At 38.5% G+C, this 14,456-nt stretch overlaps 1 long non-coding RNA gene across 3 annotated transcripts in view; it reads right to left on the minus strand.

The window, feature by feature from the left end:
• The window catches only part of LOC104913707, a 42,107-nt gene extending 30,011 nt beyond the window's left edge, over positions 1-12,096 (minus strand). For 2 of the 3 annotated variants that reach the window (XR_795576.2, XR_795577.2), the window contains exons 1-2: positions 12,013-12,096; positions 11,013-11,190 (exon numbers count right to left, since the gene is read on the minus strand). This is a non-coding gene — a long non-coding RNA (uncharacterized LOC104913707). The remainder of the gene's footprint in view (positions 1-11,012; positions 11,191-12,012) is intronic. The other variant, XR_795579.2, reaches the window with a different exon arrangement.
• Positions 12,097-14,456: the final 2,360 nt, after the last annotated feature.

The raw sequence follows: 14,456 nt of genomic DNA on the forward strand, positions 1-14,456 counted from the left end.
CAGATTAATTCTGAGTATATCCTATGACCATAACGTATTATTAATCATGTCAATCATGTCATAGCCTTCTTTTTATTGCTTCATGGTCAATTTACTTCATACTTCTAAGTGGATTACACCCTGATTTTCAGATATTGCACAATAGTTACAAGTCTAACCTTACTCTTCTGTGTAACAGCAGAAACAGATATCTCTTACAAATCAGCAAAGCTTCTTCAAAATTCTACTTTGAAGTTTTAAAGTAGAGCTGGTGAAATAAAGACTTTTCTGCATATTTTGAAACTCTTTAAACATACTACAGATGGCTTCAAAGATACTTTTTTAGACAGTTAGATTGGAATGGACCTACAAATATTCTCAGGTATATTCACGTACCTTAACATCTTTTTTTTATATTATGATGCCCAGAAATGCACACAATATTCATGGTTAGTCCACACCAATGGTAAATAGTGTGGGAGAATCACTTATTTTGACTGGCTGGCTATGCTCTATTTAATGCATCCTAAAATGCAATTTGCCCTTTTGGCTGCCAGGGTCCCTGCTGACTCATGCTGTGAACAGAACACCCAGATCCCCAGCCACTCATCTCCCAGTCTGTTCCTATGTCTGGAACTGCTCTGTCCTAGATGCAGAACCTGATATTTACCCTTGTTGATTTTTTTTTGCCACTGAAGATTGTCCAGTACTCCAATCTATCTAGATCCTTCTGCAAGGTCTTTCATCCCTTGAGACAGTTAACAAGACCTCCCACTCCAGCACCTTCAGTGAACTTGTTAAGGATGCATTGAACTCCGCATACAGATCATTGATGTCGAACAAGACTGGCCCTAGAACTGAGCCCTGTGGAACTTGACTTGTGGCTGGTCGTCAGTCTGATGAAGCTCCATTTACTACAGTCATCTCAGCTTTGCAGTTCACACAGCCAGTATAGCATGGATCCGTTCAACTCAATCATACAATTCATCCAGAAGGATACTCTGTAGGCCTTACTAAATTCAGAAAGACTGCATCCACTGCCTTCTCATCATCCACTAAGTGGGTGATGATATTAAAATACTACTGCTGAAATGACAAAGCTAAACAACCAGTTTTCCTCAAATAGCTGAAGTTTTACATCTGTTCAGTTGAAAGGCAAAATACATCAGCAAACACTCACCTAAGTAAAGGGGAGCCATTTACTTAAAACATTTTCACTGCTGACTTAAACTATTAAACTCATGATCTTGGGCAATAGAGGAAGATGTTACAGAGAGAGAATATGAATATTAATGATTATTGTGAATTTAGAATTTAAATACTGGGCTAGATCTGAGATTTGATGTTAAAATCAGCTTGACTTGAGCTCTTTAGATTTTTATATTTTGCATTTAGGAATGAAGTCCAAGGCCACTACATGACTTCCTCCTCTCTTCTACCTCATCCTAACTTCTGAATTTGAGAAACAGAAGTAAGTGCTAAGATATTAAAGGTTATTTAGAGACAAAGTCCTAAGGAAAGATTACACACAAGATTGAACTACAGATCAGTTCTCCTCCCGCCTCTCCATAATCTGATCTCTCCTAGAATTTTTAACTCATTGAGAATTTTCAATTACATTTGATGACTAGAGGTAACTTCCTACAAGTCCTAAGAAAACCTGCTGCTGTGTAGAGGACAATTGCAAGTCACTGCCAGTAGCAAGAAGAAAACTACAGCTCCGAGCTCTGTTTTCGGATCTGTTTGATTCCACTGATCAACTAGCACATCCATAAAACTTTAAAACAACTCTAACATGAGCTACTTTGTGCTCATTGTACAATCAATACATGCACAATTAATAGGCGTACAGAGGTTAGGCTAAGTAGGATTATCGCAGTGGAAAGATAATGAAAAATGCTCACTGGTGTTGTAGGCGCAATATAAACTCCACAAGGAGCCATTTCCAAAACGAGATCTTCCCTCAGTAGTAGTCAGAACTTAAATGGGATTTAGGAGAGGTGGAGCCAGGCTCCATCCCATCCAGCTCCCATGGCTGACTCATTGCTTGCCTCAGGTGGTTCAGGCAATCAGAGGTTCAGTCCGTGATCAACAGTTCACATACACTCATAATCTGTGGCAGTAGAATGGGAGATGAGATCTTGTCTTGCCACCGATAATGATGAGATCCAGGAATGATGGGATCCAGGAAAATGTCACCTTCAGCCTTTCAATAGGTGCTGACAAACTTGCACATGCTTTTCTTTCTGTTCCTATGTATCTATTCATGGGATCTAACTAATGCAAACTTAGAGTATTCCAATGTTGCCACCACCTCTAGGAGAGCAATGAACCCACTATTAACTCCATAGACAGTTGCCTGGTAGTAATCTCCCTATTCACATGGATGAGCTGATCAAGACACTCTTCGTTTTATGATGTGGCAGCTGAGCACAGCCATGCAGAATGTGGCTTGCCCTTCATGTCGCCTTCTCCTCTATTGAAACATGTCACTCCACCACCTCCTTGCACTCAAATTCACTCTTCGGTTTTTCCATAGATGTTTAGTAATCATCAGTGAATGTCAATGATTGCCATTTTTTCCATAATGCATCCTTGCTTCATCTGCACTTCCGTGTCAGATATCATTTTGTCAGATTGCTCTTTTGCTTCCATCTGTCCCACAGCAGTAGAAAGCAAAGGAGTATTGGCAAGAAGGTTCAACCTTTACTGCCATATGACCAACATCTGCCTCTGACGTCATGGGCCAACAAAACAAAAAAAGAAACATTATTGTCAGAGCAGCCCTAGTATGTAGGCACTATTTGAACTAGTTGCCTCAAATCCTTTTATTTATTTCATGTTTTTTTTTCTTTGAGTTTACGTACAGTCCTTAGTCAGAAACAAAAACTGCACACTTAAAAGCAGGTGATATAATGTACTAGAGATTCTGGAAAACTAATATCTCATGCACAAGCTTTTCAGAATACAGTTTTCAAGGAAAAATGACAGCAAGTCCAATCTATGTAACAGAGAAGCCTATTCATCCATGGTATTCCATTTTCAACAGCTGCTTCATACCCATGTATTTTAAAAGACACTATGGTGTTGCTTCAGAATCTCTAGGATTAAAGTCATGATCTAAAAGCTTATTCAAGTCATGTTGAAACACAGCAGGCTGTGAAGTTGAACACAGCCTGACAACTAGTCTAATGTAGACAGTAAAGTTATTTTAGGAATCTTGCTAAATCTAAGGTCAAAGTGGATAGACCTCAGAGTTTTTCCATTCCTCTCACTGTACTGCATCTAGTAGCTTTCATGTTAAGCAGGATTTTTGGAAATACATGTTGCTTACTTACTGGTGAATTGGTTTTTGACAGATCTTGGATAGCATGTATCCTATCATAACTGGAATATACTTCTATCCTCTTGAAGATTTCCTGAACCAACAATAATACAATAAATTTATTTCTGGCAGAACAGTACATCCTTTGCATTTGAAATATTTCAAGCTGTGATGATACCAGTGCTTGGCAAACAGAACACCTAAATATCCATCTTTGAAATGAGTACAGTATGTCTAGTGGGTGATCCATAGGATAGTGTGTGATCTCCAAAGATGTTTCAAATATTTACTATGAAAATCGTTTTCTGAAACGTTTTTTAAAAATTTCAAATACTGTGGCTTAAAATTTACACTTTTTTGAGAGATGAGAACTGGGAAAATGAAGAATAAAATTTTTATGAGACTAAACTCTTGTCATCACGCAAATGGAGATGAGAGCTATGAGCAAAAACTTCAATTCTAGGGTTATTAGAAAAGAAAGAGGAGTCACTGGAACATGTGGTTAGTCTGAATACAGACGGTTTGGAATAAAAAAACAATAGCTGGAGGACAAGAAGTAGTTTTGGACTTTTCAGATAGTAAAAAAACAACCCCCTGCCTTCCTCTGTATTCCTATTATCAGTGTACTTGAAATATTATAAGCAGAAAAAATACAGTAAAATTTGTTTAAGTCTTGTAATTTTTTTCACTCTTGGAACACAGAAACTACAGGAAAACATGTTTTCTGTCTGATTATATCATCTGCATCTCCAAAACTTGTAGATTAGCTCTCAAATGAATAGCATCTACTTCAATTTATAAAGCATGGACGCAGTACCATCAAAACTGCCCTATTAAGGCTTTCCATATAGCATCCAACTGAAAATCTGGACTAGTCAATTATAACAACAAATGACTGCAAGTATCTGTGTTGCTTTTCTAAGGCAGACCTTGGTGAGAAGTGGCCTGTTGTCTCTCCTGTGGCACTGAAAGAATGCAAAGAATGCCTGCATTTCCAGAAAGCGTAGATTCCTGTGAATGGAGCTTCCTAGTACGTGGAAAAGTGTATTCTGTAAGCATAGTGAAATAAGGAAATAGAACTGAACAACATATATATCTGTGACTGGCTTACACTGTTGTCTTTTTAAAAAACGTTCAGACTCAGATCATACAGCAGTAAATAAAAAAAGACCCACTAGCAAAAATTTTTCTTCCAAAAATATGAGTTCTTGTATGCATATGAAGTTGTATATATTTTTCTAATTTACTATCCTGGTTTTGCATTTTTCATGTTCTTCCATACTTCATATTCTCCAGCCTTATCAATCATTTTCTGATCTTACTTTACAGTGTCCTCATTTGACACCTAGCAACACTAGGTGTCAGGTTAGTATACGTTAATTACATGACTTCACACTAAGATTTTCAGCTAGCAAATTTTAATGGAGTGTATTTTATTATGTCAACATTAGCTTCCAGTCTTTTAGTTTCAAAGTTCTGCCACTGAATTAATCTACATGGTACATGCTGCAGAGTGATCATTTTTGCAGCTCATTTGAAGACGTTATTCAGGTCAAGAAAGTTACAGCAGATGGTAAAAACAGTCTACCTGACCTTTCACATGCTTCTTCATCAACACCTCAGCATCTTGAAATTTAACAAATATTACATCCATGCTGCTGCAATCCTTCTAAAGGCCACTTATGAAGGTGGAATTGCTCTCTCTAGTATTGTGAAACACAGCACAGTTTAAGCAGCTAAGTCCCACACCAGATACTTCACACAGGGCACCAGATCTTCCAGAAAAAAAAAAGAAAAAAATCAAAGCTTCTTAAAATCCATATATAATGCATTATATTTTGAGATCTGAGACCTCAAACCTTCCATTAGCTAAGTAGACACATTATTTTGCTTGGGTAGTCTAGTTATTTTGCCCTTTCTCTCTCCAAACCAGGATACATGCCAGGGCTGGGTCTGTTGAGACTCAACCTCTCTTAGCAGCCACTACTTCTCCACTCAAACCACTAACTGCAATAACATTTAGCACGTCAGTAAACTATGAAGACAAGCAGACGCTGGTCTCAGCAAAGATTTCCAGTTACTACTGCTTTTTATCATCATCAGAGGCAGGTGTTTGCCCAAGATCTCCTCCGTCATCATGCTTTATTCTCTCTGTGATTTGACTAAAAGCAACAGAAGAGCAGTGTTCTCATATAGATAAAGCCTTGTCTGGGAGATGGTGAAAGGCAGATCTGCCTTTCAGCTGAGTCTGAGAACTTTCCTCCTCTTCCTTGGCAAGCTAGGCTGCTCTGCTCTTAGCAGAGAGAAGATGAAGTTTTCCTTTCCTCCCCAGTAGAAGTGCAGGAGAGAAAGAATTTGTGCAGTTGTCATAGACTGTATCAAGAGTTGTAAAGGCAAGCAGACTCTTTTCTCAACAATTTTATCCTCACCACACATTAAAATAGGTAGGTCTGTATCTTGCATGAGTTTTCAAAGCACAACCAACTCACAGCTTCAGTCCAGGAGCATAATGAGAGCTAAGGAATGCAAACTTGGCCCCAAGCTTAGAGTGTGTTTTTTTTCATTGTTTCCCCCCTCCCCACCCAATGTCAGTAGATAAAAAAGGAAATGATCATTAAGTAGAGGTTTTTGCTAATGTTAAGAATATAAGAAGTGCCTTACTGGGGCAAATTCATGGTGCCCTTTTTTCAGTGGGAATGGAACATCTCACCCTTTTCAGTGATGATGAGATGCTTGCACAGGCTGCCCAGAGAGACTGTGGATGATCTACCCCTGGAAGTGTCCAAGGCCTGGTTAGACGGGGCCATGGGCAACCTAATCTAACTTGATCTAGTGGCAGGGGGTTGAGAATTTATGATTTTTGAGGTCCCTTCTAACATAAGCCACTTTATGATTCTGTGATCCCTGACACCACCTACAACTTACTACTCTTGTGCTGCTCTAGCACATATCTGAAAGAATTGGATTATGGATGCTAAAAGTCATATTCCTGAGTATTCCCTGTCTGCTAGTGGACCAGTCATCCATCACAATTTGTCTTTATTATTATTATTATTATTTTTGCCTTTGCTTATACTCTTGTCTACCTCTAACAGCTTCCTTTAGAAACAAGTTCCATAAGTCCAATTAAAAGTACTTGATCTGTTTCAAATTCCTGTAAACCTACTTCCAGTTCCTAGGTCTCCTATAGTGAGATTTAGAGATGATGTTGACTCGTTGTCTCTTGCCTTGCTAATACTATGAACCTTGGTCATAACTCACCACAGATGTCTGATCAAAATGGAAGAGCACTAGTCTTTTCAATGTCCCTTACAGGGCAGATGTCCCATTCCCTTAGTCATTTTGACAAGGTAAAAGAGCAACCATCAGCTTCTCTGTATGTCTTGAGACACAAAAGCCAGGACAACTCAGTACAATTCAGGAAACTCTGGAGGGTACAGAGTTTCCTGAATTGTAACTGCTCCCAGCATTCAGCAAAGTTATGGGGGTTGAGGGGAGAAGTACTTTGAACGTTGGCCTGTTATTCACAATAGCAACAACTTTAAGCAGATCCATGATAGGGTTCTGAACCATTTCTGTTAAATAAACCTAAACTACACCCCATACCCCATTCTCATTAAAAGACTCGTGTTTCAGTCTATACTGACAGACTATTAGACAGACAGAAATTTACCAAACTAATGTTTCTTCCCCTCTTTACGACTCCAATCCCCCTACAATCTTCTATTTTCTGGCAAATGTTACACTGCCTCCGGTACGAAAATCAAGACTCTTATCTGCCTTCCATACTGAACCAAAGAAATACTATTTTTTTTTAAACAGCTATGAAGTGAATATGATTTATTTTGAAAATGAATTAATCTTCCCTGCTGTGGGCATAGTTCTTTTATCCATCTAAAAATAACAAAAAAACTGTGGCTAGAAAACATGTTAGAGCAATTGCAACCCTTGTAGAAGGGGATGGGAGTTAAATGTTACAGGACTGCTTGATGTACAGCCCTGTGCCTCACCAGGCTGTACTGGATGTGGGAAGAGCAGAAGCAGCACAGAAAAATAAATAGGAAGAAAACAGAAGGAGCAAGGCTCACACAGCCATCTCTACAGCTTGCATGTTATCCACCACACTTTACTCAAGAGAACATTCACTTAGTTCGGTGTAGAATTCACCACTTGCTTTCAATGTGGGACTAGTTAGAAAAAAAATAAAATCATAATTTTAATATTACAACAGCTATTATTTATATATATTTTTTTTAAAGAAAAAGTTTGGCTACCATGATTTACACTGGTTGTATTCTTTAGCTGTAGAACTGAACTCTGTATCCTTGCCCATTGGTTTGCCAGCTAAATATTCAAGGTTTGCTCTTCTATTCTCAGCTCAGACAAACCATTTTTTCTCTTTCTGCAGAAAATAAGTTTGAGTGTTCAGTAACCTATAAGGTACCTTCTTTATTCTCCTCAATAATGCGTAAGAACACAATGAGATAAGAGAGGCCTTTATCTCATTATCAAGAACAACTCATGAATATTCAATCATTTCTGAAATTACTCCAGACAAGGATAGTAGCGTTTACTTTAAGAAGAAAATAGTTATCATTAGTTTATGCCTGAACGTAGTTAACAGATCCCAATCCATTAGCCTTATCATGCCTGTACATAAAATTAGAAGAGCAGCGAACCTTTCCTTTCTTCCTGCCAAGCCTCTTCTTGTTCACTGGGAGGTGTGGCTGACCTAGAAATACAATTTATTTGAACAGAGAAGGGAGGCTGAGATTCTTTGTGCAGTGCAGATGAGACACAGGGGAGAATGTCAAACAGGGAAGGTTCCTTTGGCCATTCACTCTGAAAAGAGCCCAGTCACATCAATTGCTAACAGTCAAAAATGGCCTGTGGATATGCTGCTTCCTTTTGAATCTTTTCTTATCTTTGAGTCTTTTTCCCTTTCATATATTCTGAATAAACACCTTAGAGTCTGATGGTAATCTCTCCAGACACACAGATATTTGACATACATGACAGAGGCACAGAGTTTGTAACAGGACTGGTGCGAAATAAAGCGGCCTGAAATCAACAACACTAGAGACCCAAACCTTTGTATCAGAGCCAGATTCTAAAAGCAAACATCAGATAAAGCAATGCTAACCTTATTGTAATGAGGTGAGCAAAACTTTCCCAATAACACTATCCTAAAGAAAATAAGGCTGAATTTAACCAATGTATTTGTAGAAAAACTGAATTAAATGACAGTTGTTTATTTAAGACACTGATTCATTTAGCAGCATCTTTTTATTTCCCTTATTCTGTGAACTGATTGAACCCACAGAATCTGGGGATCCTGCTTTGTTCAAAAACATCAGCTGAATCAAGATGGTATATTTCTTAAATGGATAAAAATTCAATTATTTGTGCATCTCTTTAAGTAACTGTTCATCCAATTTTCAGAGAACGTACATTTGTACTTTTGCCAGCAGATTTCAATCGCATCCCATCAACAGACTAGCAAACAAGTTTGTAATATAGCACGCACACATTTGCACAGTACCACAGTTACTGCATTTTGGTCTGATATAAACCCTAACAGAAGGTTAATGTAGGAAGGACTCCCAAAAAGTAAGCTTAAAGACAGATTTGAAGTAGGAGGAGCTGTTGATCACATATGCCTGTTGTTAACAGATTTTATTCTTTTAAACTGTGGCAGAGGATAAGAAAAGAACGAATATGTTGAAAACTATCACTAGGAAACTTAGAAACAGGATATTCTCTCTCCAGGTATTTCATTTCCAATCATAACTTTGCAAGCATTAGGAATATGAAAGTGGCTTCCTTGTTTCACAAATACATGCAGATGGAAAAATTAACAAAATATAATTTACATTAATGTGTAAATATGCTAATGTCTAATTTTATCTTTCACCTGGAAGAGGGAAACTAACATACCACCATACAGAAAATTTTGCAAGCAAACGAAATGTGGTGAATGAGGACACTTGTTTACTCCAGCGTTAACTCAGACATGTTCATTTTCTCGAAGCTGTGAGGTCCCAGTTACCAGTATTTTACTTTGACTGAACCCCCCCCAGTGATGGAGACACAAAACTGGGAGTGAGGAGCAGCACTGAGCCCACTCAGCTGGAGGTCTAGGGGTCTCCACATGGGTTGGGGCTTCAAGATGAGAAGAAAGTATTCATAGAATCATAGAATTGCCCATGTTGGAAAAGACCTTAAAGATCATCAAGTCCAACTGGTCATACTAGCCTCACTCTAACAACCCTCCGCTAAATTGTGTCCCTGAGCAGTGGGAACTCTTGAGGGGGTGCCCACTGTTTCTGCCATGATTGTATCATAATGAGTGAATAATCCTGAAAACCAAGAACGACAAACAAGAAAGGAAATGGAAATAATGGCTGTGACACCAGCAGCTGACCAGCCTAAAACCTGAGCCAAAACGAGTGGATGGCCAATTGCAAAATTGATTATATGTATTTTAACTAAAAATGATAGTTACATAGGGCTGTTCTCCTCATCTCTTGGAAGTTATCTGTTAATGTATTGAGGTTATACATCCAATTACTTCTAGAAAAATCCTGTTAATGAAATAGAAACTCCGCCTGTTATTTAGGGAATACTCCACAGTTTAAGACCTAAAAAATGCTTCCAACACACTCATGAGAGTTTCTGAGCACTAAACTATAGTAATAATATCTAGAAATAAATTTTAAAATACAATTTCAATAACTTATCTATAGCTGCTCAAATTAATTTTTTTATAGTTCTGTGAGGAAAACTAGAGATCTCCAAAAATCAGGTGACTTCAGCAGCCGTTAGGAACCTCTCTCACAGAAGTTGCAGAAGTCAATACTTGCAATATATGACCTTTTGAAAAAGACAGTTTTGTTCTGCTTATACATACAAAAACATGTCTTTTTCTCCTCATCCTCCAAAGTTACATCCAAATGAAAAAGAAATGATAAGACAAAGTTCATTCTTCACACAACTATGAAATTGTTCAGCCAAGATCTAATGTATCTAAGTTAGAAATCTTCTCAGGAGGGCTGTGAAGCTGTTTCTTGTTTAACTCTCTGCTCCTCTTGCAATCCCTTCCCTGCAGTGACTTCTAGCAGCAGCACATCCTGCCCAGGCAGGCTACTCTTCTGGAGTTGCTGCATTTTTCTGAAGGCCATCAGAGAAAGACCTGTGTTTTCAAGCCTCCAACAGAGGGCAGGGAATAGTACTTCATGATTAGGATGCTGTGCAAATGTTAGCACAACCACCCAGCGCCCAGGATTCTACAATAAGGGGAAAAAACATGCTTCCTTCAGGAATGGCATGCACACAAACTTCTACCATCAGGAGAAGGCAAGGTGAAGTCTTTAACTAAGACGAAGGGAACAGTGTGCATAATACAAATGTTTCCAGGTCAATCATGTAAGCCCTGAGAAAGGGAGGCAGCATGGCTATCTCCCTGCACTGTGGGTGCATCCCTGAGCTGTAGCCCAAGCTGCACACACATCCCCTTGTATGCTCTCTGACACTGTCACATCCGTTCACTCTATTTTATGAGCTGAGAATTGTGAGAACATAGCTATCCATGGGAAAAGACCTCACAGACAAGTGAACACCTCAACCAGCCAGAAGTCAAATAAGCAGTGCTTGGAATAAATATTGGAAGTGATCAAAGCTTCTCATGCAAGTACCATTAGCTGCTTACATTTCTGAACAATTCACTTTGCTATAGGTTTACCAATAAGGTAATGATGAGTGAGATTACGCGTGCTCCTGATGAATCTAAAAACCTCTTGCTCAGCTTTTGCATCCTCTCCATGTGTTCTCTCTTTCCACTGAAAGGGGAAGACCTTGCATTCAGCCTCTGTTACCAGTTTCAGTCCCTAGGGAAAGGGAAAGAGACTGACAGGTGGATTTGAAGCTGCACAATTTTAAAAATGCTCGCCTCTGCTCCAGCCCTGTTGTGTAAAACTGACAACCTTGGCCTGTTCACCCTAAGGACAGTGAGCCCTCAGCAATAAATCACACCGCTGTCTCCCACTGATCCCTACAACCAGACTGTTGCCATAGCAGTGAAAAGCAAACCTAGCAACAGGCACATGAGCCTCTCAAGTATACAACTCTGAACGACATTTTAAAAATAAATTAAATTACTCAGCCTTGCCTCTTCCATCCCCCTCCTTTCCAAAAGGTATACTGTGTCTCAAGGAGCTGTCAAGATTATACCATTTTTGCTCAGATACATGAGAGAAGAGATTTAATTACTACTAAAATTAAAAAGATAAGAGCTGCTCCACAGCAAAATTAAGTAGTTGGCAGTAAGATTGCTTGTGATATGTCTCTTGTAAGAACTGTTCTCAGGGCTACTGAGAACTGAGATATTGAGTATCTAAGTAGCTGCATTAAGCAATAGATAGCAAAACAATAGTTTCTTTTTTAACCTGGCTTTGTATTGTAACCCAGATTCCCTTCTCTCTGGAAAAACAAAACAAAACAAAAAAAAAACAACAACCAAAAAACCTGTGGTTGCACTGCTGTTTTTTGGTTTCAGTTAATACCACAAGCAAGATTATTTGTGCCTGTTAAAAATGAATCCCTCTCCAGCAGAAGATTTTTAGCTTCCATTTTAATGTTCTTTCAGTGCATATCTCAACTGTCTACAGTGTCTTTAGAAGGATATTAACTTTTATTCTGAAATTACTTACCTACATCTTCAATTTTAAAAACTTGCATGCTGATATTTTATCTCTATGGCACATACTTGAAGAGGCAGCCTGCAGAGGAATGCTCAGCACACAGTGTTGGACTTCTACAGTTTCACACAGCCAAGCATATTGCAGTATCACGTCACGTGAATACAGCTTTTTCATAAAAAGGGCCTGAAGTTCTGTAGGGCGAATGGACAGCTTGCAGAATAAGAGGACTGTACCAGTGTTATTTACCTCCTTTTCAGCAAAGGTTTTTTTCCTGGCTACAATTATTTTTTTTCTGAACAAGATGTACTTGAAGAAACCCTTTGGGTAATCATTCTTTTCCTCTGAAATCATAACCTCCAAACTGTGTGAAGATCTCTGAAGGGATAATTCCAACAGAAGTGCCCTACCAGGTTTTGCAAGTCACCTCTTCAGCTAAATTCAAGCTGGATGAAGTGGATCCACTCAATGCTCTGCAAAATTTTGATGGAATTGATTTGATTTGCTTACCTGTTATGACAAAATTACTTAGACAAACAAAACACTTCTCATCCAAGAGTCAGCAGGGAACACAGGATGTTCTACAGAGTCCCTAACAAAAACAATCTAACATTCATCCTCATTAAATTCATACACATGCCCCAGCTCAGGGGGAGAGAGTTATGAGGAGGCAAATTTTTCAAGTGTCAGTTTTTGGCTAGGAAGAAAGCAAAGTAGGTTAAAGCATACCACATTTGTTTGAGCACAATAAAAGATGATCATTTTAGAGATTTATAATCAAAATGAACTCACACATAAATATTAATTTGCCCTGCTGCAAAACATCAATATATGAGTATGAATCTCCCCACAGATCCAAACTAGCATGCTCAAAGGCTGACTAGAGGATTTTGGGGTGATGTTGTTTTATTCGGTATCAGCTTTGGCAAACGCTGACTGTTCACATTCCTGCTGATATATCTAGAATCACAAGTCATTAAATTGTTTCCATCTGCAATTGGTCTTTTCAGTGAAGGCACCTGTGAATTAGGAACCCTTCCCCCCTCTCAGCTTAGTGCAGATAAATATCAGAATCAAGATAGTAACACTCATGGTAAGTCAAGTATACACAAAAATTATACCATCTGGCACAATTAGTCAGCCCGAGGGCTGGTTAATGAACTGTAATATACACAATCTAACATGCATGCTGCAGTTGTAATTGTTTATGATATGTTTATGATTCTCACATATCTACCAGTAATGTGTAGATTTAGCAGAGGACTTAAGTAGTCTCTTTAGCATACACAAGATTTTTCAAGTATTTACAAACATTAGGACTGTTCTCCAGGACATTTCTATGTGACTTGCTGTTTCTATAACAGCAAACTAACTGGGAATCTTGTTTTTCAGACCGTAGAAGCTGTGATAAACATCTAGTTCAGACTGTGGTTTTGACAGCTTACAGCATGACACAAACAGACGCATAGAAAATCATTCTGGGGATTCCACCACTGAAACGTGGTTTAAATGCCTACTGTAGACCAAGAATGACAAATGCCACCATCCTCTACACCTCATTCTTCTATGTACACTAATTAACTGTGCCTGAGGAGTCAGCTCTAATACGGTCGTCCACCAAGAGCAGACAGCAGCTGTTAACTCCCCTTCATGGATACCATTACAGGCCTCCTATCATCTGACTGCTGCTGAGAAAATTAACATCTTAAATGTGTCATTTCTTAGCTGCTCCTGCTAGCTCTGCTTTGGCAACATTTCTGTTAAAATTCTCTTCTTTTTTAGGACCGCAGCACTCATCTCCACAGAAATGAGTACTGTATGTGCCATTGAGAGATCCTGACTCTGCATTAAAAAACAAATACATGTAAAAAAGAAATGTACTCAGGTTAACCATGAGCGCAACTGTCTCTGTCTTACATGACTGCAGTGAATTGACTTTATTATTTTCCATTGCCTCTGAGACAGTATGTACACCTACACCCAAAAATACGTGTGTTAGAAAATCAAATTCATTAAGCTTAATTAGATGCACATGCCTTTTCCCCACACAAGATTTAATAATACTGTTTTCTTGTCTTAAACTGTACATTCCCTCAAAAATTACGCACAAACTATGCAAGTATTTTTAGCCATATCAAACACCTGCTTTTCTGCCATTAAAGAGTAGTTATCTGAATATATTCTATAACCAAAAAGGTTATCAATGTGTCATTTCCTATTTCAGTAGTGTTTTCAACAAGCTGATCACTTCTTTTGTTATCACATTGCTGATGAAAGGCAAGGTGTAACAGAACAATGTGGTTTTACTGCCTGCTCCCCGGTGAAGTGCCATGTATTCAACAACTTAACAGTTGATATTAAAAAGTATCAGAATTTTCCTCATGCTTCATCTAACACCTTGTTCACCATGCTCTATTATTTAAGCAAACCAAACATAAAAAACCTCAAAGCAACTA

This window comes from Meleagris gallopavo, chromosome 1 (assembly GCF_000146605.3).
Source record: "Meleagris gallopavo isolate NT-WF06-2002-E0010 breed Aviagen turkey brand Nicholas breeding stock chromosome 1, Turkey_5.1, whole genome shotgun sequence".
In the NCBI taxonomy this organism is placed as follows: Eukaryota; Metazoa; Chordata; class Aves; order Galliformes; family Phasianidae; genus Meleagris; species Meleagris gallopavo.